The following is a 26925-nucleotide window of genomic DNA, read 5'->3' on the forward strand; positions in this document are numbered from 1 at the left end:
AATTCGTTTGTCCACGTCGAATGCCAAATGGTACGTGTCGTTGTTCTTTTATTCTTTCATTCATTCCTGGTGGCATCACAGAAGGGATGCTCGAAAACACTCAGGGATTCATCCCTGTCCCTTTCGAACGTTTTCTTTGTTGGAGATGATGGGATGGTGTCAGTAAAATGTTCCTCCGTCTGTTTCACTATCTGTCATGGTTGAAAAAGATTAGGGGGATTCACGTTCTTTATCTAGCAGGTGAAGAGCTGTTGATATTTTTTTGCTGATCTCTCAACGCTAACAATACAGAAGTTTGGGTCACAATTATTGGCTTCTGGGTTGGTGTCTGACTCCTGGGGGGAATTTTAATAACAAATGGATTTGTTTGGTGACCAGACGAGATTATTTTGGTACATACCAATGTTTGGTTCATATCCAATAGCATTATAAATAGATTAAATTGTGCGTCTTAATCTTGTTCTACTTCTTTTATATTAATAATAACTATATCTTAATTTATATTAATATTAAAATTAAAAGAACCAACATTACTAATTAGGCATATTTTTTTAATAAAACATACAGGTATGTAGTAACATTGAAACTCCTCTAAATAAACTGTATAGAAGAAGAAAAAAAACTTTCTTTTAATTGCCAATGTTTAAAAAATTGCAGATGTCAATAGCACATTTTAAAAGATCAAAATGAAAGCTTTTAAAATTAATATTTTTAACCATGCGGAACTAGTGTAGACCAAAATAAGAAAGAAAATTGAAAATTACGTTTACCTTTTAAAAATATCACATGAAAAGATAAATACTAATAAACATATAATAGAATATTGCTAATAAACATATTTTGAGATTAGGAAGTGCAATTATCGACTTTTGAGTTACTACTGTGGTGAATTTTAACAGATTATTTTTCTTGTAAAGTGACAAGATGGGATAGTTTATTCGGATTAGGCCAAAGAAAGGAATGTTTAAATTGAGATCCTCTTGTTTTATTTCTTTTACATTAGTATTAATTACGCATTAAAATAAATAAATATGTAAATAAATAAATATAATATATAAATAAATATATAAATTAAAAATAAATATGTAAATAAATAAACGATTATGAATTAAGTATTACTTCTTTAAATAAAATATACAGGAGTTGAACATGAAAACTACAGCATATCTATAAAAAAATTGCACCGTAAGAAACTTCACAGAGCGCAGCGAAAACCTAATTGCCAAAATTGTTTGCATACATGGAAAGATCATAATCAAACTATTTAGGAAAGCAATTTAAAAAATCAATTAATTAATCAGCACATTTGGTTGCTATTTTGCATATATATTCATTAATACATGAACTTTATTTGCCAACTCATGACAAAAATAATGTAGTTAATTTCGTGCGATATTAATAGAACGAATATTTTAGGCACAGAAATATGATTTAAATTAGTATGTTTAGAATCAAATGCACTGTTAGGATTTTCATTTTAAAATCACGATAAAATAAACGGAGGCAGTTTGACCATCCAATTAACTGAAAAGTTTACGGCAAAGAACATTTTTTACCTTCACGGTTTTGAAACCACTTACAACTAGTATGGTTAAAACAACGCGAATACAAAACTATACGGTTTTTAACTATTTACAACTAACATGGTTTCAATGCCATAAAAAAGAAATGTAACTGGGCATTGGAGCTAGGCTTTCCGTTAGGTAATGGGGATTGGAGTTAGGTTGTGTTGAGTTGTGTTTTTTCAAATGAACCGTGGAATGTGTTTTATTTAGTTTATCAGGTTGTTTCACCTATGGTAAGAAATAGGAAATACTTGACTTTTTTGTGCTTAGCAGCTTTATGTTAATGCTATCATCTATGTGTGAATGAGAGTATCGTATTCTAACTAGTCAGGATCACAAATTGGGGAGTGTGGGACCCTCGAAGCTGTTCATGAGTTGAAGGGAATAAATGAAATACTTTGACTTGAACCCACGTTCGGTCGGTCATGAGGAGATTGACTGATTTACTTTCTCGGCAATAATATGTACCTAGCTTCAAAGAACTTAATGACTTCATTACGTGGGCCTAGTTAGTGCTATAAAATTCCGGTTATTTAACCGTATTAGGATAAAGCATTTAATAAACGGTTTTTCTCACAGTTAACAGTTTGAATACCATCTTATTTATGGTTATTTGACAGTTTTCCTTCAATATGGTTAAATAACAATTTAATAAATTGCTATTTAACCATTTTTCGCAAAAAATTTCTAACAGGGTGTTTATCAAAAGAAGAACGAAGGTTTGCTTTCAATTTCTTTGACATGTTACGTTGAATTTGAATTTTGCAAGGGTAACAGAGAAACTATCATGATGAGTTTAAATCATAATGAGCTATCAATTTTGACACAAACATTTCTTCTAAATCTCTATCAGTTAAAAAAGCTTAAAACAGGCAAAATGAGGATTGAATGTGGTTTTGATCCGCAAACTAGAGCGATTTATCTAGCAAATTACTAATTATCGCTTTATTCGTTTAGATGAAACACAAATTCTTAAATATAATTTTAAAAATAAATTAAATTTTATTATAATTATAATTATTTTTATATACTATAACAAAATCGGACAACCTAGGGAAAATACATATGTAAAATGACATTTTGGAATTTTAGTAATTCAATTTTACAATATATGAAATTATTAGGAAATTTTTTACAAGTCGTTTACATCCATTGAAAATTCCTTTATTTAATTACTGGGCAGAAAAATTTAATGCTCTCGATTTACAGTTGGCCATAACATGTTTTTGAACATGAATGCTATTTTTTAAAATATCTCTTTAACGTTGTTCTCCCAAATAAACTCTTGAATTTTCTTTTTGACTTCAAAAACATTTGAAGAGAATACTAATGACAGTTTAGAGACTCTAAAATACCCAAAGATTTTATAACAGATTGTGAAGAATGTAATATTGGTGCATTCTATAAAGCAGATTTAAATGACAAAAAGGAACTACGAAAACAATTTCTTCATGTTTCTTAAAAAATTAAGAAAATAAAATGGGGAAAAAAAGAGAGAATTTTCGCATTGACGCCCGTCAATACGAAAGGTAGCATTTTTGTACTTTCGTATAAGAAAGTACAAAAACGCTGCCTAAGTCTATTGAATCGAAATTTACGAGGAAATGGGGGAGTGGAACAGTTCGATTGCAGGATGAAGCTCAGAGGTGTTTGTAATAATCGCCAACTCCCATTTGTTTCATCCAGCAATCAAACAGCTTTTGATGTTTTCAGCAACGCCTTTCTCAGTAATGATTCTTTACGTTTCGAGAAATACACATTAGGAATGGTCATTATAGCACAACCTGTACTTAAATTCCAGTCCTCCCAAAAAAAGATAAGCATAAGCATATAGCATTTTCAGAGAAAACAGCTGAAAATAAACTAAATGCCAAATTATGCAGTTTGAAATTGAAATTCATTAAAAGCATCTATTTTACACATTAAAGACTATTTTCTTTTAGTTCTATGTTTAAAAACGTACATTATTTCAACAATGACAATCTCTTCAATAAATCATATTTTCACTACATTCCTAGCGTATCCAGGAACGAGGCACGCCACTGAAATACATAATTATCCTCGAATACAGTGGACCCTGATTACCCCCTCCATCCCAATCTGCCCAGTGGTCATTACACAAGTGACTTCACTGGACTTGTCTTTGCAGTTATCTAACTATTCTAACCACTCTGCGACATATTCTCCGCACACAAACTCAAACTCCAGAATTCCGGAGCGGTGGGAAAGCAGTAGACAACTCAAGAGGGGGGGGGGATTTTCATGCAAATCAGCATGATTAGCATGTACGCGGGAAAGGGGAAACGATCAAACTCATCACCAGGGGGGTCTGAGAGCCCTGACCCCCCTCCCTAGATAGAGTAGAGTTTCACTGAAGTCCCCCCGTCCACTTGGAGGTTATGCCAAGGATAATTATTCGCCATCATCACTATCAATTACTCGCATTTGGTGGATTTCTCTCAGTGCTGGTTAAAAGGGAGGAGGGAAAGAGTAGGATGGTGCTGATTCCCCCTCTCCCGTTTTCCGAAATCATGGGAGCGGGGGTGTTGTGTGGGTGGAACTTGTGATGTGTCGCTGTGATTGAGAAGCGTGGTGGATGGTGTTGTTCTCGATTAAAATGAATGAAGTTGGAGAGATATACAATTATCTATAGAATATATATGCAAATGCTTTTTTGCAATTTCGTAGACTATTTTTGTTTTGCTTAAATTTTACCTTAATTTTTTTTTATCTTTCAGCTTCACAGATGATTTTTAGTTCTATTTAAATTTCATTTCTTATGCTTCGGTTTCGCAACCGATTTTTAGCTTTTTATCAAATTTTAATGCTACAGTTTCTTTTTTCTTTTCTTTTCTTTTTTTTTTTTTAAGCTTTGCAGTTGATTTTTAGTTTTATCAAAATATAATTTCGTATCTTTACGTTTAGCAGAAGATTTTTAGTTTCATCGAAATTTCATATTTTATCATATTTTTGCTTGAAAATCGTCTGCTTTTTAATTTTCCTTAAATTTCATTTCTTATGCTTCAGTTTCATATCCGATTTTTAGCTTTTTATCAAATTTTAATGCTACAGTTTCTTTTTTCTTTTCTTTTCTTTTTTTTTTTTTAAGCTTTGCAGTTGATTTTTAGTTTTATCAAAATATAATTTCGTATCTTTACGTTTAGCAGAAGATTTTTAGTTTCATCGAAATTTCATATTTTATCATATTTTTGCTTGAAAATCGTCTGCTTTTTAATTTTCCTTAAATTTCATTTCTTATGCTTCAGTTTCATATCCGATTTTTAGCTTTTTATCAAATTTTAATGCTATCCAGTTTCTTTCTCCTTTTCTTTTTTTTTCTTTTTTTTTCTTAAGCTTTGCAGTTGATTTTTAGTTTTATCAAAATATAATTTCGTATATTTACATTTAGCAGAAGATTTTTAGTTTTATCGAAATTTCATATTTTATCATATTTTTGCTTAAAAATCGTCTGCTTTTTAATTTTCCTTAAATTTCATTTCTTATGCTTCAGTTTCATATCCGATTTTTAGCTTTTTATCAAATTTTAATGCTACAGTTTCTTTTTTCTTTTCTTTTCTTTTTCTTTTTTTAAGCTTTGCAGTTGATTTTTAGTTTTATCAAAATATAATTTCGTATCTTTACGTTTAGCAGAAGATTTTTAGTTTCATCGAAATTTCATATTTTATCATATTTTTGCTTGAAAATCGTCTGCTTTTTAATTTTCCTTAAATTTCATTTCTTATGCTTCAGTTTCATATCCGATTTTTAGCTTTTTATCAAATTTTAATGCTACAGTTTCTTTTTTCTTTTCTTTTCTTTTTTTTTTTTAAGCTTTGCAGTTGATTTTTAGTTTTATCAAAATATAATTTCGTATCTTTACGTTTAGCAGAAGATTTTTAGTTTCATCGAAATTTCATATTTTATCATATTTTTGCTTGAAAATCGTCTGCTTTTTAATTTTCCTTAAATTTCATTTCTTATGCTTTAGTTTCATATCCGATTTTTAGCTTTTTATCAAATTTTAATGCTATCCAGTTTCTTTCTCCTTTTCTTTTTTTTTTCTTTTTTTTTCTTAAGCTTTGCAGTTGATTTTTAGTTTTATCAAAATATAATTTCGTATATTTACATTTAGCAGAAGATTTTTAGTTTTATCGAAATTTCATATTTTATCATATTTTTGCTTAAAATACGTCTGCTTTTTAATTTTCATTAAATGTCATTTCTTATGCTTCAATTTCATAGCCGATTTTTAGCTTCTTATAAAATTTTAATTCTATCCAGCTTCTTTTTTTTTTTCACTCTTTTGTTGCCTCCATGTTTTCCCCATCATTCCTCCTATATCTTATAAATATTTGCCACTATAATTAATAAAATTTTGTGTGTTTATACTTATGAATTTTGTTGTTCTTTTCACTCTTTTGTTGCCTCCATGTTTTTCCCTATCATTTTCAACGCATTTACTCTTGTACACATTGTTTAGAGAAAAGCTGTTTGCGGAAATGGTATAGTGGAGGAATCAGAAGAATGCGACTGATTCCTCCTATATCTTATAAATATTTGCCACCATAATTAATAAAATTTTATATGTTTATACTTATGAATTTTGTTGTTCTTTTCACTCTTTTGTTGCCTCCATTTTTTCCCTATCATTTTTAACGCATTTACTCTTGTACACATTGTTTAGCGAAAAACTGTTTGCGGAAATGGTATAGTGGAATATCAGAAGAATGTGACTGTGGAACTATGGAGGTAATCATTCTTTTAAACACAACTAAAAGTCCTCAACTTCACATACTATCACATTTTAATTCATGTGTTTGTTTGAATAATTGGAGATAACTATTATTTTTCCTCTTTTTGAATCCTTCACTTATTTCAACTGATTATACTATATTTACTTCATTTTCATATAAATTTAGAAAAGTGTTAGGACAATATTATCGCAATTTATATCCATTTTAATTGCAATTTTTATTGAAATTTCTTATTTATCTCTATGAGATAAAAGCAAGTGCAATGGTGTGGGTATCTCTATCCTGATTGGTTTCTGAACCGTGGCATTTGTTTACGTAAGCAGCTGTTCTTTCCATTCGATTTAGAGTAATCTGAGCCCGTCAGGCATCAATTCACTTAAGTAACACATTCTACATTCTTTCACAAATATTTTAATTCTTTCACTACACATGTCTTAACACAAAGACAGACACAAAGCCTTGTAGAACATATACCAGAGACATATACAAGCTTCAATTCACTTAAGTAACACATTCTACATTCTTTCACAAGTATTTTAAATCTTTCACTACACATTTCTTAACACAAAGACAGACACAAAGCCTTGTAGAACATATACTAGAGACATATACAAGTTTCAATTCACTTAAGTAACACATTCTACATTCTTTCACAAATATTTTAATTCCTTCACTACACATTTCTTAACACAAAGACAGGCACAAAGCCTTGTAGAACATATACCAGAGACATCCTCTTTGACATATACAAACTAATTATGCATCGAAACACAGGACAAAAATATATAGGTACACAAAATAAAAATATATCACTGTCACAATAAAATATAAAAACAAATAATAAATCTAAGTTAAGTAAATGACGAGTTTAGAAAAAATTATATTTCATCAATTTCGATGTGCGATACGGATTGTATTTAATTAACTTGACGTTAATTAACACTCTAACTTATATAGGAAACTTAGCTCAACTCACGCCATTTTGCTTATAAGCGATCAGCTGTCGCTGGCATCGTAGGTCACATGTGGGGGTATTTGTGATCTTCTTCTTCTTGAAGTGCAAGTACCCAATTGATTTCAATCTCAAATTTGATTAAACTTACATCGTCATAAACATCTCAAATTTATCTCAAATTGTTTTAATTAATTTCAAATATTTCTTGTTGATGCTAATAACACTAACAACTTAATTTTTTTAAAATATTGTAAAGAGTGTTAGAAAGTTTGAGATTTAGAAATGTCACATTTTTTATTAAATTGTAATTACTTTTAGAATCTTTAAGAAAAAAAGAAGAAAAATAAAACAAGAATTTTTAAAAATTAAGTAATTTAAATTATTTTTAAATTGCAGGATCAAAATATTAAATTGGATCCTTGCTGCAAAAATTGTAAAGTATGTAATTCTTACTATATAATTGATTATGTATTTAAAAAATTAAATTAAATTTCATTAAAATAAAATAATAGTTAAATATTTTTAAATAGTTTTGATCATCCTCAGGTAATCTATTCAGTTAAAAAGAAATAAAATGAAATAGAAATGCCTGGTTTGTTACATTATTGTCAGTTTCCCAAATTCCTCACTCTGACCAAGGAACCATTCTTACAAAATAATTTATTCTCAAGAAGTTTCAAAATGAGTTAGAATGTTTAACAATGGACAGCACTGCGAAGTAAGAAAAACTACAAAGCTATATTTTCTGCTGAATTCCAGCTAAAACGTTTCCGGCGTCTGTTGATCTTCTTCTCAGATTACACCATGTTATTTCAGAAAGTGTTTCAAGGATTTCCTTAGTTGGTAGCGCCGTCTATCGATAAACATTGTAAGCGAATTTGAAACTTGGTGAGAAAAATCAACTCATCCTCTTGGCAGTGCAAGGGAAATTATGTGCTCCTATTTCCTTTTTATTTATTTACTTTATTTTTCATTTATTTATTTATTTTAGTTTTTCAAATTGCCGGTCGAATTTGACACACCGGAATGTAGTGTTATAGATTCTTGTAAATTCATTCATTGTAAATCTATTTCATTCTTGTAAACCTTGTTGTGTCCAAATAAATTAGGAAAAAGAAAGAAATCGAAATAATTTTCACTGATTCATAGCATAATGTTATATTACAATATAGAAAACTCTTAATTTTTTGTCTGAAATGTATCTTTCTAAACAGAAAATATCTAGTTCGATATCTTGAGCTATGTCTTTAGAGCGAATCCTGCACGTGAATTGAAAATGCTCGAATTATTATAAAAATGTCTCTTTTTTTAGTATACATTTTCAGAAATACAATGTATTTCATAAGAAATTAGCCCTTAACTAAATTAACTCGAATATATCTTCCTTAACTTGAAAAATTCATTCAATATATAGAAAACTCTTAATTTTTTGTCTGAAATGTATCTTTCTAAACAGAAAATATCTAGTTCGATATCTTGAGCTATGTCTTTAGAGCGAATCCTGCACGTGAATTGAAAATGCTCGAATTATTATAAAAATGTCTCTTTTTTTAGTATACATTTTCAGAAATACAATGTATTTCATAAGAAATTAGCCCTTAACTAAATTAACTCGAATATATCTTCCTTAACTTGAAAAATTCATTCAATATATAGAAAACTCTTAATTTTTTGTCTGAAATGTATCTTTCTAAACAGAAAATATCCAGTTCGATATCTTGAGCTATGTCTTTGGAGCGAATCCTGCACGTGAATAGAAAATGCTCGAATTATTATAAAAATGTCTCTTTTTTAAGTATATATTTTCAGAAATACAATATATTTCATAAGAAATTAGCCCTTAACTAAATTAACTCGAATATATCTTCCTTAACTTGAAAAATTCATTCAATATATAGAAAACTCTTAATTTTTTGTCTGAAATGTATCTTTCTAAACAGAAAATATCCAGTTCGATATCTTGAGCTATGTCTTTGGAGCGAATCCTGCACGTGAATAGAAAATGCTCGAATTATTATAAAAATGTCTCTTTTTTAAGTATATATTTTCAGAAATACAATGTATTTCATAAGAAATTAGCCCTTAACTAAATTAATCCAAATATATCTTCCTTAACTTGAAAAATTCATTCAATATATAGAAAACTCTTAATTTTTTGTCTGAAATGTATCTTTCTAAACAGAAAATATCCAGTTCGATATCTTGAGCTATGTCTTTGGAGCGAATCCTGCACGTGAATAGAAAATGCTCGAATTATTATAAAAATGTCTCTTTTTTAAGTATATATTTTCAGAAATACAATGTATTTCATAAGAAATTAGCCCTTAACTAAATTAACTCAAATATATCTTCCTTAACTTGAAAAATTCATTCAATATATAGAAAACTCTTAATTTTTTGTCTGAAATGTATCTTTCTAAACAGAAAATATCCAGTTCGATATCTTGAGCTATGTCTTTGGAGCGAATCCTGCACGTGAATAGAAAATGCTCGAATTATTATAAAAATGTCTCTTTTTTAAGTATATATTTTCAGAAATACAATGTATTTCATAAGAAATTAGCCCTTAACTAAATTAACTCAAATATATCTTCCTTAACTTGAAAAATTCATTCAATATATAGAAAACTCTTAATTTTTTGTCTGAAATGTATCTTTCTAAACAGAAAATATCCAGTTCGATATCTTGAGCTATGTCTTTGGAGCGAATCCTGCACGTGAATAGAAAATGCTCGAATTATTATAAAAATGTCTCTTTTTTAAGTATATATTTTCAGAAATGCAATGTATTTCATAAGAAATTAGCCCTTAACTAAATTAACCCAAATATATCTTCCATAACTTGAAAAATTCATTCGATATACAAAGCAACATATTTGGCAAGACCTAAACGTGTCTGCCCGAATTTTTATAAAAATATTCTTTATAAAATTTATATACTTTTTGATACAATAAAATACTGATATATAATTTGAATTTTTGTGTTGAGGAAACATCACTGTAATATTGTAAAATATTAATATAATATTAGTAATAATAAGAACTATAGTTTTTAAGTAAATTTATAGGTAATTTTATAGATAAGAGTAACACATTATTTTAGATGTTTTGAACTAGATAAAAAGTAAATCATTCCAACAGCTATGAAAAATGTATATAAATTTAATTAGTTTAAATTGAGAATGCAACATCAGTTAACAACAGTAAAAACAGTTGAAATTAGTGTTAAATTTTCGTAAGTACCGAATCCAAAAAAAAAGAAAAGAAATTCAATTTTCAAATTTATTAAAATTTTATTAGTTTAAATTGAGAATGCAACATCAGTTAACAACAGTAAAAACAGTTGAAAATTACCATAGTTAAATTTTCGTAAGTACCAAATCCAAAAACAAAAAAAAATAAATTCAATTTTCAAATTCAATTTTATTAGTTTAAATTGAAAATGCAACATCAGTTAACAACAGTAAAAGTAAAAAGTAGAAACAGTTGAAAATCACCACAGCTAAATTTTCGTATGTACAGATGTGATGTATGTACAGACAGATCCAAGAAAAATTCAATTAAAATTTTATTTCGTCTCACTCTACAATAGGCAATTTTCTTTTCATTTAACTACATGTTTTTGAAAATAGCAAAGCTATATTTTAGAAACGCCTAAAGCTGATAAATATCTATAGTTACAAAACAAACTCCTGAATGTTTAATTGATCATACTTTTTGCATGGTAACGAAAAGTTATGGTACATGTTGCAATTAATAATGTTACCATCATCATTATCATGATATGCTTATAGAGCATAATGATTTATTCTTAGAGTTTATAAATATTTTCTTAACGTGACTGATTGTAATCGAGTACATTTCCCTGAAACCGTGGTTTTGGTCATAAAACTTGTAAAATCATTATTTGCTACCGATAGTTAAGCAATATTTATGATTATGTGGCGTAACTACCAATACGAAATTTAAACATCAGTTTACTGGTCTATAAAGCATGCTAACTTGATTCAATCACGAAGTACCTTTCGACAGATGAAGGTTGGCATGGTTGTTAACTCCGCCCCCACAATTATGTTTGAACAATTAACTCCATAAATTATTTTTGCTTCTTAACTATAAATATCAGCGTAGAATGTAATTTCAGGACCACGGGTACGTTTTACACGATCTGTTATGACTCTAACTACTCCTGGATGTTTTATTTTAAATGTTTCCCAATAGTCAAGAGTTGCAATTTCTTGAAAATATTCAACCATGTAGTTTATAGCGATTTTTCTCAGGGCAAATTTACGATACTTTTTAGCTAGAGCAAATATATTGAACACAATATTTTTATCTAGAAGTTTTTGCTCTAACACTTCTTTTGCACGATCCGTTAATTCTTCGTCTATGCCTGGACGCAGTTTGTCGAGTGATTCTTCAACTTCTTCGAAATTTTCCACCATGTACTGTAAGGCGGCTTCTCTCAAATCAGAATCTTGTTGCTTTTGTGCTAGAATATGCATGTCACATACATTATTACTGGTTATTCGATTTATCAGCATATCCCCGCATCTCTGTTCTAAGCCTAACTTCAAATATCGATAAACAGACTCTTCATTAAATTTAAAATGATCAAGAATCAGTGTTTGATCTGTCTCTCGTAGATCTCTTGCCAAGCAATGAAATTCAATATCAAGCAATAAGTAAAAAATTATGTCAACCAAAGTTTCAATCACGTCGGTTCTTTCGCATAAGTCCATGAATGAGTGCATCATTAGAAAATAGGGTGACGCTTCCCCATATACATCCAAAAATCTTTCTACTGCTTTCAAAACTTCTAGTTGATCTTTTTCTCTTTGAAAAAGTGCGTTTAGGTCCGTATGATTAAACGAAACGACCCCTTTCGGTAAAAGTTCTAAAAAGGTACATTTTATATCACATTTCAAAGTCAACCTACCGTTGCCACCTTGCAACAACCTATCTTCAGTCAAAAGATCTGATGTTAGTAAGAATTCTCTGTTCAGGTATCTGTCAATACCAAAAGCAAGTCTATGATTCTTTTGTCCAGATGTCACCACAATTGTTTGTGGAAATCGGAGATTCCTGTTGACGTCCACCAAAGATATTGTTCCATTAATTGTCAATGAATTAGTTGGGAAATAACTTTTCATATCATTTTTCTCTAAGAATTCAAAAGAAATCATACCTCTGTTTGTTTCATCAACTCCGTCAGGATAACACAACAAGTCAAAATAATATGTAAATGTTTCTGGTCCACAGTTCTCTTTCCATATTTCATTTGAATCCATCTGCCTGAGTCTAATATTTCTTCCACACGTTAAGGGTTCGTTTAGTTTTGAAATAGGAATCTCATAATGAATAACCCATTCACAGTAGCAATTATAATAGTCTAAATCATTATATGATAAGGATTTAGACCGTTTCGAAAGCTTAAGACGATCCATTATAACTATTACCATTTCTGGGCGTACCCTTTTAAGTATTTTCCAATTTGGTAGCTCTCTGATTTCCAGAAAATTCTCTTCCATGTACTTGATAACTGCTTCTCTCAATTCGAAATCTTTTTGATTTTCTGCTAGGTCTACCATGTTGAATATGTTATTTTTGATGCTATAATTTTGTCCCGACTCCAGCCATGCATTTTGCAAGATTTGTCAGCTCTTTCTCTATTTCTGGACATTTCTTTTTAAACTCCAATAACTGTAACTTACTTATTTCAGGGAAATGTTCCAACATATAGCTGATGACGGCTTCTTTCAAATCAAAATCTCTTTGTTCTACAGCAAAAGATAAGATGCCAGTGACAAAATGAATTTCCAGTTTAGACGTTAATATGCCTTTAGCATGATCTCTTAGTTCTTTTACTAGTCCCGGACGTTCTTTTTCGAATATTTTGTCAATTTCTACAAATCTGGAACCTAGATAATATTCTACTACGTAGTCAAAAATGGATGTTCTCAAATCAAAATCCCTTTGCCTTTCTGCCAAAGACAGCATATCGAACATACGGAATATATTTATATTTAGAAAAACTTTCGAACCGAACATGTGCTTCGCATGATCTGTTAATTCTTTTGCTATTTCTGGCAGTTCTTTCTCGAGTATGTTCCAACTGCAATGAGCTTCTACTTCTCGAAAATGTGTTATCATATACCATGCAGCGGTTTGTCGCAAATCAGAATCCTCTAGCATATCTGCTAAAATGAACATGTAGCATACAATGTTGCATCCAAGTCGATGCTTCAACAAGTCCCTACACCTCTGCTCTACAACTGAGACCAAACATGGATCCAAGAACTCTTCAGTTACAGTGAAAGGATCCTGGATTAATTTTTCAACAATTAATTGTAAATTATCCGTATGGAATACAGTGTCTAGCAACGTATAGCAAACTATATCAGTCAAAATTTTGTTCACGTTATCAGATAATTCCATTTCCATTTTCTCCATATATTTGTACATTTTTTGAAAATATGGCGAATTATTTCCCCATACTTTCACAAGTGTTTTGAAACGTTTGGGAATGTCCACTTCTTCTAGTCCACCTTGTAACATTTGAAAATAAACATCTAATGGTTCGTGGTTAATTGAAGCTGTGCCTTTCGGTAAGAGTTCATTGAAAATAAATGTTACTTCACACCGCAAAGTCAGCTTGCTATGGTCATTCAAGAGCTTATTGTCATTGAAAATATCGGATGCAAGTAAGAGTTTTCTATCAAAGTATCGATCAATACCAAAAGAAATTATATTTTCTTCACGCGTTACATTACCTACGAACGATTTTGGAAATTTGAATTTTCCTTCTTTGTCCACTAAAGAAATCTCTCCATTGATTGTTCGGAGAGCGTTTGCATTAGATATGAAACTAATTCTTAAATCATTTATCTGAAAAAATCGAAAAGAAGTCATACCTTTATTTTCGGAATTATTTCCGTCAGGATAACACAACAGGTCAAAATAATGCGAAAATCCTTTGGGCTCAAAAGTGTAGTTTCCAATTTTTATTTCATTTTTAGTCTGATATTCGAGACTAATATTGCTTCCGCAAGGTGAGGGTACATTTAGATAAGAAACTGGAAGCTCATAGAGTATAACCCATTCGCAATAGCTGCAAAAATATGCATATTCCAAATCTGAGTTTTCGTCGTTGCTTTCTTCCATCATTCTCAACAAAGAATAGATATTTTCTTAATAAAAATGTAACATAGAAAAAGTAGAAGTACTTTACTTAACATTCTGAAATTCTCTTATCGAATTATTTGTTATCGTCTGTAAAGTTATCTTTTTATTTCAATCCTAGATAAATGAAACAGGCAAACGATAATACATTTTATTTATGGATATGTTTGATACAGGGATATCAAAAAAGAAAAAATAAATCTGAGGAGGTGAAGGTCGGTTAGACCGTGAGCGAACAATGAACAAAACATTTAGAATATATTGATCTCGTGATCGAATTTTCGCATACTATGACACAATCTAAATGGTTCAAATATCTTAGTTAGCGCAGACGATATTTTAAGTTACGAAATCAGGCATAAAAACGCACTTTCTCTGAAGAAACATAATTTTTTTCGATGGATTCCCGATCCCTAAAATTTCGGGAGATTATGTTAATTTTACTTTTTGCGTATTTCGTCATATTTCAAGAACAGGAATCGAAAACATTTTTGCACACAATCATAAAATTCGTTTATTCAAAGATAATACAAAAAATAATCTTTATAACTTATTACATTTTATTCTTTTATATAGTAATAGTCGGAAAAATTTTGAGTTGTGAGGTATAAAGGATTTTACAACATTTTATATGCAATTTTATAATAATGAAATACAAATTTCGAACGAGATCGGTCGAATAGTTTTTCAAAAATTGAATTTTAAATATCTGTTTTTTTTTTGTTTTTTTTTTAATTTTTTTTTTTAAATGTTATTTCTCGCAAACCATTCACGCGAATTCGTGAAATATTAATAATTTGCGTCATAAAATTACATTCTTTAAAAACAGTTTGTTTCAAATAAGAATGGTATTTAAATATAATAAATTCTAATGGAATTACAATTTAAATTAAAATTTATAATTAATGATTATAATTTATTTATAATTGAAATATTGAATTATAATTTTCGCAGCTCCTTTCCCCAGATCATTTATGTCGATCATCTAGAGATCGAATCAGCTAGAGATTATGTCGATCGAATTTTGCGATGGTAAAATATGACAGGTAAGTTAAAATATTCTTTCTTTTGATACACAAACAAAGACAGAATTCTCAATATTATCTTCAATTTCTATTACATACATTAAGGGCGAGGTAAATATTAAAAATTTATGGATACTATTATTTATTATACATGATTTAATATTGTTTCTTTAATTATAAATTTGAGCAAATATTAAGTAAACGAATCGGGGTTGTGATTATTTGTGCAACTTGAAGGTTTATGGATGGAAAGAAATCCTTGTAAATTGTGCACTTAACCTAGACACTAAGAATAATCGTGACACTGGAAAGGTTCATTACGTATTTATTTTTATTTCCGATAGAAAGTTAGTTAGGATCTAAAGTTGACAACACTATTTTTATGTAATTCTTAAACTACTTTTATCTTCATGAAATATTTAGTGTAAAGAGATATCGTTCGAATATATTTCAAAATAGATCAATAGTACCTCAAAATACAGCATTGATTATATCTAATAAGTACTTTTTATTATAATATTTCAATGTATAAAAATCTTTTTTGTTAATTTTGCCTCTTTGTTTTGGAAAATGGTTTAAATTTGAAAACATAAAAACGCCACTCCTCACTTTATGTGACACTTGCAGAAGCTCTAGTAGGATTCAAATTGCTTCAAAAATATTAGAGCAAACTTACTTCAGAGCATATATATATATATATATATATATATATATATATATATATATATATATATATATATATATATATATATATATATATATATATATATATATATATATATATATATATATATATATATATATATATATATATACACCGAAGAGCCATTAAATTATGACCATCCTGCTAATAATATGTAGGACCACCTTTAGCCCCCAAAACTGCTAGCACCCGCAGTGGCATTGATTCCACAAGGTGCTGATAGGTAGTCTGAGGTATCTGGTACCAAGCGCTCACCAACTGGTCCTGCAATTCCCTCACATTGCGAGGGGGTAGCGAGGCAGCACGAATTTGGTTTTCCAAGTAGGACCACAAATGCTCTATTGGATTAAGGTCAGATGAATTTGGGGGCCAAGACATAACTTGAAAGTCACTGGAATGTTCCTCGAACCAATCCATGACGATTGGACCCTTATGACATGGTGCATTATCCTGTTGGTAAACACCATCCCCCGCAGGAAAAACTGTTGCCAATAATGGGTGAACCTGGTCTGCAACTATGTTCAAGTAGCTTACAGACGTCAGGGACTGTTCGATGAGGATCATGGATCCTAATGTGCCCCATGAAAACATTGTTCCTGGGCGAGAAACCATGAAAACCTGGGCGAGCCCATTGGAGGGTGGTCATAATGTAATGGCTCTTCGGTATATATATATATATATATATATATATATATATATATATATATATATATATATATATATATATATATATATATATATATATATATATATATATATATATATATATATATATATACATTAGTTCATAGCTTAGTACAGTTTTTATGGAGAATTTCAGAGGATGGCAGTTGATATATTTTATTTAATGTGTGCATTTCCTAAAATTACATTAATATTTGATTTCACTGACTACAGTTTATTTTGAAATAATAAATTGGAAATTGTTCTTTAATTCCTAACATTTAAAACTTTGACTTCTATCGCGTTAATTAGAAAATAGGAATGAAATAAATTTTCTGAAGAAAAAAAAATGCTATCATTCGAGACACCTAAGTAGCTTAAATTTATTTATAAAATCGTATTACAGGAAAACTAAATTAATTACCCAAACGAAGCAAATTTCAAGAAACTAAAGTCATTATCCTCCTCGAAGCTCCAATAAAATCACCAAAAATATGTATTAGCAAAAAATTGTAATGAATATTTAAGTGTCTTAAATCTAAAAATTCATTAAAGATAAAAATACGAGTTTAATTAGCTGTTTTAAAATCTTGTCTTACAAATCCTTTATGAATAAATAATAATCTTATCTTTGTTTGGAATATCTAATAAATCAAAACTAATATGTTTATTTTAATTAATAGAATATTAGTTCAAAGGACTTCAGGGTTTTTAATAATATCTGTCATAATGCTGTTCGAATTATCCAATTCATGAAATTCAGTTTAAAAAAGCTTGAAATAAAAAAGAGGAAAGCTATTAAAATTTATTGTTGTCTTAAACTTATTTCTTTATAATGTTTTTGAAAAACGTCAATCGGGGAAGAAGGTAGTTTATATAGTCTCATTATTTTAAAACAACAAAACTACATTAAAGCTTTAATATAGTAAAATATGCTATGAAATAATATTTATGTAGTCGACGAAATAATTTTCAAAAACAGAGAATCTTTTATGTATATAATTGGGAGGGGAAAATTAAACAAATTTTCTTTCGACAACTACATTCCTACCCGGAGAAAAAATATTGGTAAAATTACCGTACCGTATGATAAAGACATTCCTGATTCAAAAACAAACATAATTTCGGAAATAAAACCATAATTTACGGTACTTAAACCATTCATATGGTAACAGTTTCCGTTCACGTGGGAACGGCCTACGGGAAATTGGGTGCAGGACCGGTGTGGTGGTGCATTACGCAGCTGTTCAGCATCCTCTCTCCACGGTGTCTCCAGACTCGAAGGCATCCATCGTGGTGTTGCAGACAGAAGCGTGACTCGTCAGTGAAGACAATTTCATTCCATTCTGTCGTCCACATCCTTCTTTCATTGCACCATTGGCGGCGGAGACGTCTATGGTTCTGCGTCAAGGGTAGACGAAGCAATGGACGTCTTGCGGACAGACCACTCTGCTGTAAGCGGCGTCGAATGATACGCGCAGGCACTGGATGATGCGTTACAGACTGAGTGTGCTGTGCTATGGTTTGTGATGTGACTGAACGATGAGTCACTGCCATGCGCACAATTCGCCTGTCCTCACGTGAAGTGGTGCACTGAGGTGGATGCAATCGAACACGTCGTCCGTCGTACCATCCTGCATCCAACGATCACATATCCGCATTACAGTTGTTTGGTTTCGTCCAACACGACTACTGATTTCCCTGAAAAACCACAATTGCCGAACTTGAAATCGTCGAAATCTCCAAGCCTTAAATAGCACTTTGAAGTAGAACCACAGAGTCTGCCTCCAAGCCTTATCACCAATTCGTTCTTTTAAATTATTCTCATAGTTCTTATTGACGTTATTTTTAATTATTCTATTTATAGAAGAATAAGATATTTCTCTCTAGAAGCACTGCAAGATTCTAGCTCCTTTTTTTATCTAGGACATCAGCCATTTCATTTCCATATGATATTTAAAAGTAGTATTGCTTAGTATTATAAGCAGTAATAGGTTAGAAGTGGCTTCCTAATCTCAGACAAGATAGAATTCCAGTATTTAATATGTTTATTTTTGGATTGACTACACTATCGGTAGGAATATTTTCAAAACAAATGATATGACATAGTTAAATATAAAAGACCTTTGAAGTCAGTGTTTCAATTTTCTTCTTGCTTTTTCAAGGTATCTTTTTTGCTTTTTCAATTGTATCAATCAAATATGGAATTGACTATGCAAAACTTGACCGCTACTTCATCTTGTTATAATTTATCCAGTCTGATTCCAGTTCATCTATCCAAATGGGGTAAGTAATATAACGTAATCAAATACACTAGATTATTCGAATCAAGGAAAACATAATTTTAAAAGTTCTATTTAGCTTATCCATATTTACCTCTAGCTTCTTTTAAAGTAGTAATTGTATTATCAATAGATCAAGCATAAAATTGGCCTTTCAGACCTAGACCATTACTTCGTCCTGATCATCATTTGTTCTATCCAGTTACAGTCTATTTATGAAGTCCAGTTCCAGTTCATTTATCAAGTCCAATTCCAGTTCATTTATCAAGTTCAACTCCAATCTATTTAACAAGCCCAATTTCAGACTATTTAAAAAGTCCAGTTTAAGTTTATTTATCAAGTTCAGCTCCAGTTTATTTATCAAGTCCGATTCCAATCTATTTAACGAGTCCAGTTCTAGTTCATTTATTCAAGTCCAGGTAAACAGTTTAACAAAATTTCATACAACACGCTCTTCAAGTGAAGAAAAACAAGATGTTTAACTACAGTACACTCTCGATTATCCGTGCGTGGATTATCCGGTTTGCGGATTATCCGTGCTCATTTCAGAGTCACACAAAAAATTTAAAGAGAAATATTTTCAAGATTAAAAAAATTTGATTCATGAAGTTATCACACTACCAAAGTTTTCGAAGCTATATTCGTTATTGGATTGCAGTATATGGAATATCAGCAGCATGGTCAAAGGTAAAATCGTCTACGTTATCACGATCGTGAAGAAAGATCATACCGCTTGATGAATAATCTTCTTCAGATATTCAAGAAGAATATAAAAGCAGTATTCTTTTACAAGTCTTTATTTTACAAGTCTTTTACAAGTTATTCTTTTGAAATCTAAGGTTTCGAAATTCTTGATGAAGAAAATTTAGAAGATTGGTTTCAAAGTGTGAACCTGGCTTCCACTATTTGACAGATGAAGACATCGTTACTTGTTGTTTTTGTTGTTGTGATTTATCCTCCAAATGCCCGGCAAAGTCAAACAAGGTCCATCAGATCGCCGACCCTAAGAAAAATCGAGGACCAGAAGGGGGGATGAGTATATTCATTACGTGTTAAATCAAATAGTGATGATAGTAACTGATGCAGAAGATGTTGTAAATGAAGGAAATACAATTTATGCTGCTCAATCTATGGAAACTTTATTAGATTTTATATGGGAGGATTTGATTACGGTGACATTACTACGGTTCGTAAAATATGTGTTAATATATATGGCGCATTACACATTTTTTTAAGCAGCGAATGTTAAAAGGAAAATTCCTAGTTTGATGTTATACAGCGATTTATATAGCAACAGTAATTTTTATATTTTTTATACTGATATTGATTTTTCTTTAATAAAAAGGAGTTTTCGGATTATCCGTGTTTTTCGATTGTCCGTGTGACCTGTCCCGGTGATTAACCCGGATAATCGGGAGTGCACTGTATTCGTATTTTACTCTAGACCTTTTCTAAGTAGTAATCAATAAATCTAGAATGAAATCAACCATTCAGAACATGGCCGTTCCAAACCAGTTCCAGTCTATTTATCAAGTCCAGTTCCAGTTCATTCATAAAATTCAGGTAAGCAATGTAACATTGCTTAATACACACACAGGAAAGTAAGATGTTTAACCCTTCATATCTTTCCCTAACTTTTCAGCGTGGTAATTGCATCGTTAATCAATATGGATCAAATATGTAATCGGCTAACTGGAATTTAACCAATATTTCCTCTTGATCATAATTTATCCAAACAGGTAATCTTTGATCTCACTTATTGCAATGGTATCCATACGATCTCCCTTCTTGCATCTTTAGTTTAAGAGTAAGTCATATAAGTAGATTCTTTCCCCATGCATTTATTTGATGTCTTGGTAAGAGCCCGAAACTTTTTTTTTCATTTCCTTTTGAAGCACAGACAAAATTTTATAATTATCGCTTGGATAAAGTGGCTTTAGAATTAACCTTTTTGTCACAATCTGGTACTGTTGATACACTTTTTGTGTTTCTCTAAAGAAATATTCAAATAAATGTGAGAAAATTATCTAACTACGTGACAGAATTTAGCTTCGATCTAGAAATAAAAATATTTTTTTAATGAATTACCTATAAAAGTCTGCTATCTGGTGAATGTCTGACGATGGTTAATGGCCATGATGTTTGTTGTATAAATTTACTTTCACTAGCAAATATTGAAGTTCTGCAGGGTGAATTTTAAAAAAGTGGCTTCAGAACTAACCTTTTTGACTTAAGCCACGGTTGAGACACTTCACTGGCAAATATTGAAGTTCTGCATGGTGAATTTTAAAAAAGTGGCTTTAGAATTAATCTTTTTGTCTTAAGCCACAGTTGAGACACTTTTTGTGTTTCTCTAAAGAAATATTTAATCAAATGTGAGAAAATTATGCTAACTATGTGGCAGAATTTAGTTTCGATCTAGAAATAAAAAAACATTTTTAATGAAATACCTATGAAAGTCTGTTATCTGGTGAATGTTTGATAATAGTTTATGACCACGAATAAAAATACTTTCACCGGGAAATATGGAAATTCTGCATGGTAAATGTTAATTTAAAAAAAAGTCCCATTTTCCACTTATTTACAGTTTTCTAACATTTTTCACAACAGAAAATATATGTGCAGTGCGCAAAGTTAAGAAAAAAAAGACCACCCTGAATAACTTTTGATCTAATGATTGGATCTTTAATTTGCGGATCTTCTTGAACTCAATCTTAATGATTCAAGAGGGTGACCTTAATTATGCTAACTAATTAGTACAAACGATATTTTAAATTGCGAAATCAGACACAAAGTGTACTCTCTGAATAAATATACCTTTTTTTACCTACAGGTTTGGATTTCTGGCCCCCAAAATATAGAAGGCAGCCGCAATCTGGGAAATATGTTCCCAATAGTTTGATCAGGAGAAACTACAAAGTTTGGACAAAAGTAAATTTTACTTATTGCTTATTTCGCTATATTTCGAGAACTTTTTAAGCGAATAGAAATTTTTTTTTGCACACAATAATAAAATTGGTTTATCCAACGAAAATTCCGTGCAAAAAATAACTTGTAATAAATATTTTTTTTTATTTATAATTGTCAAAACAATTTTGAACGGTAAGGTGACATTAGCTCTTAGATTAACAGCATCATTATCCTAATCTGATCTTTCTTTACGTTCATCCGATTCTTTAGAAAATGCACGTAAACCGTCATTCTCATCCCTTTATGCGATTTCTTTTCGCAAACGAGAAAAACGGTCATATTTTTGCACGGAGTTAGGGAAGTCTCTAAATGGAAAATTATTAAAAAATTCATTAAAAATTTAATTTTTAACTTCTCACACTGCATCCGATTGCTGTAAACGCGGGTGCAAATATTTGGAAACTACGTGTATAGGATAGGAGATGCGATTTGGAAATGCGAAAGAGAACCTGATTGGTGAAATATATTTTACCGCTAAAAACTGAATCAGGTTCTCTCCAAAAACGCATTTGTGATTTTTTTTCTTCTTTTCATATGTGGTGAGAATTTACTTTTAGGGAGCATTCTAACTGCATGCGGTTGCTCCACTTCCGATAGCCGTCGAGAGAGGGGGAAAATGGAACATGTTTGATTATAGAAAATTTATTATAGAAATATAAACATTATAGAAAATATATTTCACCAAGCAGGTTTTCATATACCCAGGACAGTGATCGGAGGATCATGGACTGCCTTCAGTGGCAGTAGCCATTATTAGAAACTACCTTCACATGCATGAACGCATAATTGCATATACGAGTCGCATTCAGCGTCACATGTAAGCGCGGTTAAGAATCTCATTGGTGCAGCCGACCTCATAGTCAGAATAACCGTTGACGCATGTTTGTGACTAAACAGAATTCGATAAACGACTTTTCAGTCAGAAAATACTGCACAATATTAAAAATAAAATTATTTTGAGCCATCTAAACTGTAACTGATTATTTTGCGGCTGCTTTCACGTTGTTGTGTTTTGGTTAGCGATTGGTGAGAAATTAGAAAATTATTTTTAAAGTATGTTTCTAATTTAACAAATGTATTATAAATTATTTTCAGATTTACATTAGTATTCAAGTGTTTTTAATCATATATTACTTTTTAATCTCGGTTCATTTATATTTTGTTTAATCACAATTTTCAATCTGACACCAGGCAGAAATTATCTCTTCTTTTTTTAAATGATTTAAACTTCACTTTTTCCGAGTATATTTGTTTATTAATTGCCTTACTATATACTCAAAAAATTACTAAAGTTTACATTGTCACTGAGCCTCTTTTTCAAGATACAAATATATGTAGTGTAATAGCTGCATTTCAAAATAATAATTTTTTGATTTACAAATTACAATTGAATTTGATTACAAATTATTTTTAATCATTAACATTCGTATGGCATTAATGAAAAATATATTACCTTTAATTTGGTCATTGTTAGTAATTTTGGTAAAAATTTCATATTTATTTGTATGATTGGTATATGATTGCATCATGTTAAATGTAAATACCATTACCATAATCATAAGCAATTAGACTATTGGCGATTTAATATGTTATTTTCCATCCCTGTGGCTGATTATTTTCGACCTATCTGCGACAAAACTCTCCAGCACTAATATCTTTCTGCAAGATACTTATAATAATAACAAACATATATGTTGCTAATTTAAAATAATAAAAGCGCTGTGTTTGCAACAAAAAAAAAAATAACGCGAATTGAATCGGACTCCTCAAATGGGGGTTTCCGTTTAGAGATTAAGTTGTTGTAATAAGTAAACAAATAATATCATATAAAAAATATCAGATTTAAAAACTAGGGAGAAATCATTAGCAATAACCACCAAAAATTCGGTATGATTAATGCATCAAAAAGTATATATTCAAATGCACAATGTGAAAATCAATATCAATAACTGCCGAAAATAAAATCGAAACATCGATCCTACTATCGGCGTAAATTGAGCGCATCAAAAAGTATTTATCTAAATGCATGATTCAGATATTACATGAATTTTACGGAGATTAGACTTTTTGAAAGAAAAATATTTCTGCAAGAACTCTGTAATGTTCTGCAATAATGTCGTTGCAATTCTGCCACGGGGTTTTCCATTATATTAAAGTTAACCAGATTCATAAGATATTTATTATCTAATAGTACACCTTTGATTAATGACTAGTAAATAGTAATCAGTCAATATCATGCCAATAGTTAACTTATATGAAGAAAAAAAAGTACAATACTGTTCAGAACACAATCATAAATTTTAACACCATATATTTATTGTTTGTATTATGTATAACTTATTTCAAAACTTATAATTTTTGAGGTCAATTCAGTTAAAACAAATAAATGCTTCTACTTTTTATGTCTAAAATTTACAACTTCATGTGTTGATTGCAGAAATGAAGTTTTTAGATATAATTTTAATTTCCTTTTAAAGCTCTTTATTTAGGTTCATAAACCACACCGCTTTTCCGTTGAAATACTGCCAAAACTGATAAGGTTTATACAGATAACCTTTTAAGTTATACTGCAAGTCTAGTTGCAAGATTACCTAGAGATTTTTTAAATTTGTTTACATGCTTGTTAAATTTCCAGTATCTTTAACTTTCAGGTGCATTATTGCGCATGCTGCTCAGAAAACACCCCAATGTTTTGTCAAATCTCTGTTGTGAATAACTGGCATATATTGATAACCTATTAATTTTAAAATTTACTGCAAGCTTACTTCGATTTTTTTAAAATTCTGTTATATGTCTAGTATGTTTTATATATCAGAAATTTTAGGTTTCCTTTTGCATTTTTATGTTAACATTGACAGTTTTACTTTATAAACATCGTTTATGTTCTGCCGAAGTAATAATTGCTTATTATTACTCTTAGATTAATTATGTATCTATACATATGTTTAATTTCTTGCAATAACATAATTTTAAAAAATATGGGATATTTTTGTTTTAATATTTCATATCATACTCTTAGTTTTTATACATTATATCCGATACTTATGTGTGACATTTCTTGCGGTAAAAACATGGTTCAATGAAATAAAATGAAAACTAAGATAGGTACTTCTAGTCTTGTAAAATTATACTGCTTATTTTTATTATTATACATCAAGTGTCAAACTCTATATTTACAACATTGTTAGTTTTTATGTCATATTTTGAAAAAAATATGATGGTTTAGAAAAATATATGAGTATGATGGTTTTTTTAAGTTGCTATTTGAGAGAAAGAGAAACCTTTACTAATAATAAGCAACAATTCATACTAAAAATGCTTTAATATAGGGGTGCACAACCTTTTTGAGTGAAGGGCCACTTGCACAGCAGGTTGGCTAACGAAGGGCCGCACTTGTATTTAGACATGTTAATGACAAATGTAGCAATGCTTATTTAAACATTAGCGTTCTATTATTTTTATCAATAAACTTAGAAATATCAATAACTTAGTAGTGTTCCATTATTAGAATTCATTCAAAAATAAAAAAAAAACTTATACTTTTTTTTTACAAAAAGAAAAAAAACTTGCTATTTTTATCATATGAACAATAGATTTATCAAAATAAATAAATATTGAAGAAAAGAAATATTTTTTTTTATCATATGCAATACGAAAACTCATTTTAGAATTAAATTCTAATAAATAAAAAAAAACTGCAATGCTCACAGAATGAAAGTAGGAAAAAGTTTAGTCGTAATTGAGTAATATAAATTCAAATTAAATATTTTAATTGAAGAAAATTTATAGGTTTTAAACAAAAGTCTAAAATAAAAACAAAGCTGTGATAGTTCAAGATAAAATTCAATGCTTACTTTGTAATGTACTTTATTATTTTATTTTATTAATTATTAGATTTTTTATATCGTAAACATTTTCCTTTTTTTTATCAAAAAATATCACTTAAGCAACAAAAAATTGAAATCTAAACTACAAACAGTGAGCAGTTTAAGAATTTCTCAGTCATTTTGTGAATTTCTCAAGTTGCAATAACATTGCATTTAAATTAGGGAGGGATGTAACGAGTATTTGGCCCTTCTGTGAAAAATTCAGTTGGTTGAATGATCAGTCAAATATTCGGCAGAATACTTTTAAGAAATGTATTTTTCAAAGTCTTTTTTATTTTTGAATTTTTATAGATATTACTTTTTTTTTAAAAAATTATAATCAGACAAGTCAATTTTGTAATTTTTTCGATACTTTGAGAATTGAGAAGGATTTTTTTCCATTTTTTGCTGTTTTTATTATAACCCAGAATTTTAACAGAACGTCTCATACTATTAATTTATTATCACTTTTTCCCTGTACTGTAATATAAATAACCAGTAACATAGAAAAGTGTGATTTTCAGTATTAAAGTTTTGTTTCAGGAACTAAGAAAAATTTGTTTTTTCTGTTTTTCTTTGTTTTGGGCATTTTTATTATGACTCAGCATTTTTTTTTTAAAATAAAGTTACAAATAAAATTTATTACATAACAATTTTTTTTCTTCTTAAATTATGGCAATGAGAAAAAATTAATTTGAGATTTTCGGCATAAGATTTTCATTTAAAAAGGAAAGAAATTTTTTTTTATCTTTTTATTTTTTTAAATAAAAAAAAAACTTTTTTTAGACATTTTCATTATAACGCAGTAATTTTTAATAGCATTTCTGTTGACTTAATTCTTTTTTCTTAGCTTTTTCTGGTAATTGAAAAACTGAGATGATCAGCTTTAAAAAAAAATTTAAAAAATTAAGATTGATTTTTATGTTCTCTGTTTCGCTTTTCGACATTTTCAAAAACGTT

At 29.7% G+C, this 26925-nt stretch overlaps 1 protein-coding gene across 2 annotated transcripts in view; it reads left to right on the forward strand.

The window, feature by feature from the left end:
- Positions 1-23092: 23092 nt before the first annotated feature.
- Positions 23093-26925, forward strand: part of LOC107448640 (obg-like ATPase 1) — a 46019-nt gene continuing 42186 nt past the window's right edge. The window contains exon 1 of one of the 2 annotated variants that reach the window (XM_016063921.4): positions 23093-23152. The gene's annotated coding sequence lies outside the window, so the exon portion shown is untranslated. The remainder of the gene's footprint in view (positions 23153-26925) is intronic. The other variant, XM_016063922.4, reaches the window with a different exon arrangement.

The sequence above is a fragment of the Parasteatoda tepidariorum genome, chromosome 4 (genome assembly GCF_982258835.1).
Source record: "Parasteatoda tepidariorum strain Cologne lab strain chromosome 4, Ptep-v5.0, whole genome shotgun sequence".
Taxonomy (NCBI): Eukaryota; Metazoa; Arthropoda; class Arachnida; order Araneae; family Theridiidae; genus Parasteatoda; species Parasteatoda tepidariorum.